This window comes from Eretmochelys imbricata, chromosome 3 (assembly GCF_965152235.1).
Source record: "Eretmochelys imbricata isolate rEreImb1 chromosome 3, rEreImb1.hap1, whole genome shotgun sequence".
NCBI lineage: Eukaryota > Metazoa > Chordata > Testudines > Cheloniidae > Eretmochelys > Eretmochelys imbricata.
This window is the reverse complement of record NC_135574.1, coordinates 118,261,888-118,269,233: the sequence shown is the minus strand read 5'-3', so window position 1 is coordinate 118,269,233 and position 7,346 is coordinate 118,261,888.

Below are 7,346 nucleotides of genomic sequence, written 5' to 3'. Positions count from 1 at the left end.
ATGTACAAAACTTTCCCTAAATATTGATATGTGGAAGTTTTTACTCTGATCTCAACAAGGGAATGTTCGAGGGATTGGTGAATAGTTCTGAATAAAATGAATCTGTTTAAAATTAGCCAGGCTTGAGTCAGCCAAACCAAACTTGATCACTGTGGGTCTGATTTTGTAATTTGATGATGTTTTCACTGTTATTTTATCACATCACTATACTAGATCAGAAAAAGCTCATTTGTATGGTATAGGTGGCAAAAGAGGTTTGGCCATATGGAATGTTATTATTTCTGAGTGTGCTTGGTAGCCCCAAAACAGAAAGAGGATATGATTCCTGCCCTATGACACTTGCTAATTCAATTAGACACGTGAATAGGGTGGTGGAGGGAAGACAGTGGAAAAGAGAAGACTACATAGTTATGTAGTGAAGTCGCTAAAGTGGTCAAAATACAGCAAGAACTTGTAATGGTTTCGGGGCTGGCTGCATCTCTTTCCCTTTGCTGGTCTCTCTGCGTGCACCCCCTCAGGTGTAAAGCCTCATGCATTTTCCTCTCCTGAAGTGGAATTCCATACTTCTTCCACTCTTAGACTGCACCCTGGGCTACAGTACCCAGTGTATCCACAGTGCAAGTCTGATTGATTGCTGGCACCTATGCTTCTTCCTTTAGGAATCTGTGACTGTAGTGAATAAAGTGACCAGACAACCTCTTAAAAAATATTGTTTACTTTGCCAGTAGGAATAAAACAATTAGCAAAAAAGAATATTAAACACCACGTATAGACTGTTTCTTGTTTGATCTTACCTCTAAGCTTACTACAGAGCCAATGGCTTTCCCATTATCCTGTATCAACCCTCAAGTGTTTACTGGAGGTGGCTCAACTTGTCATCATTTCCTTGCTGTTTGTTTTCCTTACAGCCTGCTATTAACAGAATATATTCGTACAGTAAACATCACATTAACCAGGTCAACATACCATAGTCATAAATTATTACCGAGAAGCTCCATGTCTGTCACATGACTTTCCATGAAAGATTTTAAATGAAAAAAATGTTGTTCAAAAATTTTCACAATATTTGGGTACTTTTAGTGAAACAAATTGGTCTTTCATTTCAAATCAAGAATTTTTGTTTCATTTTGGTTTTGGTTCCCTCCCTCTTCCTCTTCCCTCGCCCTCCATTCTTGAAGGGTTAAAGAGAGGGAACCTTTGAAACTAAGTTTAAAATTTTGATCAAAATTGAAAAATTTTATTTGATTTGTCGTGTTGAAAAATCAAAACACATAAATTTGTTTCCTTCAGTAACTCATCTTGCATAGTAAAATATTTTAAATTATTATATTTTTACCAGATGTAGAGGTAATTTCTCCTCAGGGAGAAGGGGGTCAGCTGCTTCTCCATGCAGATGACTTCTGCAGCACGTGAAGGACTTTGAATGATCTGGAGACCAGTGCATGCCCTACCACTTCCCCAGTGTGGTAAGCTAGAATGGCAAATTCTGATCTTTATATTGGAGTATGTCTTTCTGATACTGCATGTTAAATTGGCTATCTTATAGGGAGATGGGCACCTTACAGTATCTGATAGGTCGATGTTGTAATGAGGTTTCAGTTTTCCAAATGTAATCAAGTCTTTGGCATTTGAATCCCAAGTTCTGTAAGAAAGTAAGAACGGCCATACTGGGTCAGACTAATGGTCCATCTAGCCCAGTATCCTGTTTTCCAACAGTGGCCAACGCCAGGTGCCCCAGAGGGAATGAACAGAACAGGTAATCATCAAGTGATCCATCTTCAGTCGTCCACTCCCAGCTTCTGGCAAACAGAGGCTATGGACACTCAGAGCATGGCGTTGTAAATTTGCCTTACCAGAGTACACACTGCAGCTCTACTGAACTGAGACAAAAACTAAGAAACTAAGCTGTATACCTATTATTAGCTTCAGTGTATTCACTACCTTCAGCTGTTTGGGTTCCTGTGACAAAGAGGCCATCACTGATTGGGAGTAATTTTTTCTTGATAGAAGTGAAAACCCAGATTTGGCTAGATTTCATTGGGTACAGTCTGAGCCATAAAACTATGACAATTTCCCATATTTAGTGAAAGGACCATCTATTTTTAAAATAATATAACTCCACAAGTCTGGATTCTCATCCAGATGTCTTTGGGATGGATATCTTTGTGAGCTTTCAAAAACTTCAGATGATTGGAGAAACAGCCCATCTCACAATACATCAGTACTTTGACTTCCCATCCTGGCCAAAATCACTGAGTGCAAGAATGTTTGTTTGACATTCCCGCCTTCCCCACCCCCAAAAAAACCAACAACAGTTTACTGAATATTTTGTACTCTGGTCAGCTAAATTCAATTTGATTGAAGTCTGGGGCAAACATTTACCTGTTTCTTATTTTATCCATTTTGGGTCACTTCAATGCAACTTTGTGATCAAAATTGAGCTTCAGCAGCCATGGTTAGTTATAAATCAGGACAAGATGGGGAGGATATTAACTGAGGGAAGTGGAGATATCAAATCATATTTGATTTCACATGAATTGTCAGGAAAACTCATTGAAAGTCAAGAAACCTAGGAAATGATGGAGCTACCTGCCTCTGGTCGGTGAATTGCTTAAGAATGAGTATTGCACATACAGAAATAAGCTTTTTGGACACACGAAAATGCCAGTGTGTTTCTCTATAGCCATTTTGGTGTATTTAAAAGACAGATATGCCCAAACCTAAACCCTGAACTTTGAAACAGTTCAAAATCCAAGCCTGGATCTGAATGTAGCAGCTGGCACATCTATTTCTAATGAGTTATTACTGTTGATTGCTTGCATTGTGGTATTACCTAGAAAACCCAATCCACATTATGTTGGACGCTGTACAAGCTGACAGTATGTCTAAGTTGCAATTTAAAGCCCGTGTCTGGCCTGTGCCTTTGGCTTGGGCTAAGGGACTGTTTAATTGCAATCTAGATGTTTGGGCTCGGTCTGGAGCTTGGACTGTAGGATCCTGCAAGGTGTGAGGGTCCGCATTGCAATTAAACAGACACTTTACCTATGCCCTGCAAGCCAGAGTCAGCTGGCACAGTCCAGCCGCACGTGTCTAATTGCAGTGTAGACGCACCCTAAAAGACAGCCCCTAGGTCCCACCCCAGAGAATTGACTGTCTAAACTGTGACCAAGACATGATTCGAGGTGTAGGATGTAAGGAGAGGGAGGCAAGGGCAACAGAAGTGGGAACATAAGGTAGCAATTATTAGCACTAAGTGTGTAACACAGCGGCATTAGAGCTTGATCTTTTTAAAAAAAGTTTTATCTGTATTGGATCTATTATTCCCAAACCTTCTGGTGTTCAAAACTCAGATCTGAATCCAGATCTTAGTTTTTGGCTCAATCCTGCAAGGTGCTGAGCACTTCCCATGAGGGGCTGAGTACCCTCAACTACCATTGAAAACTCTGTGAAGCTGAGGTCATTCAGTACCTGGCAGGAGATACTCTGCACCTCACAGGATTGGGCTCTTTATAGCTCAGGCCCATCTTTGATTTAAATAAGGTTTTAATTTTTTGGTGTACCTCAGTGTAACTAATCGTTGTCACTCTTACAACACAAGGACAAACTGTTGGCACACACAGAGGTGTAGAAACAGGCACCTGGGTGCAATATCTGTAGCAAGATTTGAGACAACTTCCTACTGTACATCTTTGAGAGAGAGCCAAGTGCTTGTGCTCTGTAATTGTGTATTCAGTCACTGAATATGGATAGCATTTACAAGTGCAATGTAACATGTTGACAACCCTGCACACATAAATATGTATCATTTATTTCAGCTGTAGCCCAGTGAAAGAGAAATGAAAAGGGACTGTTTTTATTTTATTCTATTTTTTGCAATGGCTAAGCAAACTATTACATGATTTATAAAGGAAAGTGGGAGTCCTAATGGCTTAACTGCCAATTCAAGATAAAGGACTTCAGATCTACAGGCTCTGCTTCCTAAAACATTCGTATCTCTTGCTCAGATCCCACCAATTATTCCTTCCTTTGCAGCTATTAGCTCTTGAACTCCCTAGTTTGTTCTATATCTCTTTTCGATGACTTTTCAAAATTCAGATCATTCTAAAGTAAAAGCTTTAGCTATCCTTTAAACCAAGACATCTTTTTCTTTCTAACATCAAGACTTCTCCCTTTGATAACTTCAAATGCTTTTCCCCCTTCTGCACCAAGTACTTAATTCTCACCAATGGTTTTGCTTTTCGATCACATCTTGCAATAACAAACTGTATGTTGTTTATCTCCTTCGGTCAGTTATTTTTTTTATTTCCCAGCCATGTTGGTATAAACAGCGCTATTGCTTGTATAATACCGTTGTGGGTTTTTTCCTAATTACCTAAAAATTCACTTGCTCTTTAAACAAAATGTAAGCTTTCTTTATGTGTTAGCAGAGCTGCACAACTGGGGTTTTCATCCTGTGCATTGCTCTCTCTGGCTCTGAAATAAATAAAAGCCAAGATTTTGCATTTCATAACCTCGAAGTTCTCTGAGTAGTTTCACCTCCAGGGCTGGGTAACTGAGCATTTTGAAGCAGCTTAGAGAGAAAAGTGTGGTGGGGGAGAAAGGCAGGGGAAAAGGCAGTAAATGAGAATATAATTTGAGGTTTTCATGACTCTGATTAAACTAAATAACAAATAGCAACAATAGCAGCAGCAGAAAAGCAAACCTAGAGTAAGTGTGAGTGAAAGAGAATGGTTTTATAATTTAAAACATATAGTATATTAGTATTTCAACCTTGCATCATGAAAAAAACCAATTCATTGCTCGTAATGACTGGTATTTATTTAGCACCTTTCATCCCAGAGTATTCTAAAGTGTGTTACATTCTTAAGAAACTGAAGGAATCTCTTCACCCACCACTGAAATGCAGCCACACAGGGGGTGTACTGCCGGGCTATGCCACCGTTTTGGACTGGAAATGAGAGTCCCACAGACATTCTACCAGAGAAATGGATTCACTAGACTGAAAATAGTGACTCATGGGTGCTGAGGAACTGGACTATTTTTACTGAGATCACAGGGGTAATTGTAGTTAAGAAAAATGTTGCTGGTCACATGAGGGTTTGGCCAGGATACCACCTTCCTCCTTCCCACAGTGAAGTAGCAAAATTTGCAGATGACACACAATTATTCCCATTAAGCCCAAAGCTGACTGTGAAGAGTTACAAAATGGCAGATGAAATTTAATTTTGATAAGTGCAAAATAATGGACATTGGAAAAAAGAATCCAGTTACACATATATAATGATGGGTTCTAAATTAGCTGTTACCACTCAAGAAAGATCTTGGAGTAATCAGGATAGTTCTCTAAAAATTTCAGCTTAATGTGCAGCAGTGGTCAAGAAGGCTAACAGAATATTAAGAACTATTAGGAAAGAGACAGAAAATAAGACAGAAAATATCTCATGCCTTATATAAGTCCATGGTGTGCCCATATCTTGAATACTGCGTCCACTTCTGGTCACCCCATCTCAAAAAAGGATAAAGTTGAAATAGAAAAGGTTCAGAGAAGGACAACATAGGTGATCAAGGCTATGGAATGGCTTCTAGATGAGGAGAGACTAAAAAGCTTAGGGCTGTTCAGTTTAGAAAAGAAATGACTGAAGGAGGAATATTATAGAGGTTTATGAAATCATGAATGGTGTGGAAAAATGAATAGAGAAGTGCCATTTACCCTTTCCTACAATACAAAAACCAGGAGTCACCTGGTGAAATTAATAGGCTTAATACAAACAAGAGGAAGTACTTTTTTACACACTGCACAATTAATCGGTGGAACTCCTTGCCAGGGGATGTTGTGATGGCCAAAAGCATAACTGGGTTCAAAAAAGAACTGTCCATCAATGGTTATGCAACCCCATGCTTCGGGTGATCCTAAACCTCTGATACCAGAAGCTGGAGGCAGGGCAAGACAGAGGTGGATCACTCCAACTGCCCTGTTCTATACACTCCCCCTGAAGCTCTGATATTGGCCCCTGTCAGAGACAGGATATTGGGCCAGATGGATCCTTGATCTAACCCGGTATGGCAGCTCTTCTGTTCTTTACATGCCACAAGGTCTTTTATTATCACAAGTGGTCATGAAGACCTTTGTTTTCCACTTCTAAAAATCAGCCCCTCTAGCAGTTCAGTGCCCCTTAGCTCTTTTGGCTCACTTGTTCTATCAAATTGTCTTAAGTTATCTAAGAAGTTGGTACAGCAATTAGTAAGTATGCTAGCTTTCCAAAAATACATGTACACTTTTGCACTGCACAGAACAAACTCCAGCACATACATGCAAGCAATTCTTGATTTAAGTATGCATGTACTTATATGCTTGTGCATTGTGTATTGACAGGAAAAATACAGGTTGGTTGTTTGACCACAGTGAAGCCAAGCTTTTTGAAACACATCATGTAAGTAAGGCACATCACAGAAAATGGAGAAACTGCATGCTTCTGATGATGGTGAAATCACTGGTCCCAGAATCTGAATAATCTTGTAATCATAGAATCATAGAATATCAGGGTTGAAAGGGACCTCAGGAGGTCATCTAGTCCAACCCCCTGCTCAAAGCAGGACCAATCCCCAACTAAATCATCCCAGCCAGTACTTTCTCAAGCCTGACCTTAAAAATATCTAAGGAAGGAGATTCCACCACCTCCCTGGCTAACGCATTCCAGTATTTCACCACCCTCCCAGTGAAAAAGTTTTTCCTAATATCCAACCTAAACCTCCCCCACTGCAACTTGAGACCATTACTCCTTGTCCTGTCCTCTTCTACCACTGAGAATAGTCTAGAACCATCCTCTTTGGAACCCCCTTTCAGGTAGTTGAAAGCAGCTATCAAATCCCCCCTCATTCTTCTCTTCCGCAGACTAAATAATCCCAGTTCCCTCAGCCTCTCCTCCTAAGTCATGTGGTCCAGTCTCCTAATCATTTTTGTTGCCCTCCGTTGGACTCTTTCCAATTTTTCCACATCCTTCTTGTAGTGTGGGGCCCAAAACTGGACACAGTACTCCAGATGAGGCCTCACCAATGTCGAATAGAGGGGAACGATCACGTCCCTCGATCTGCTGGCAATGCCCCTACCTATAAATCCCAAAATGCCATTGGCCTTCTTGGCAACAATGGCACGTTGTTGACTCATATCCAGCTTCTCGTCCACTGTAACCCCTAGGTCCTTTTCTGCAGAACTGCTGCCGAGCCATTCGGTCCCTAGTCTGTAGCAGTGCATAGGGTTCTTCCGTCCTAAGTGCAGGACTCTGCACTTGTCCTTGTTGAACCTCATCAGATTTCTTTTGACCCAATTTGTCTAGGTCCCTCTGTAT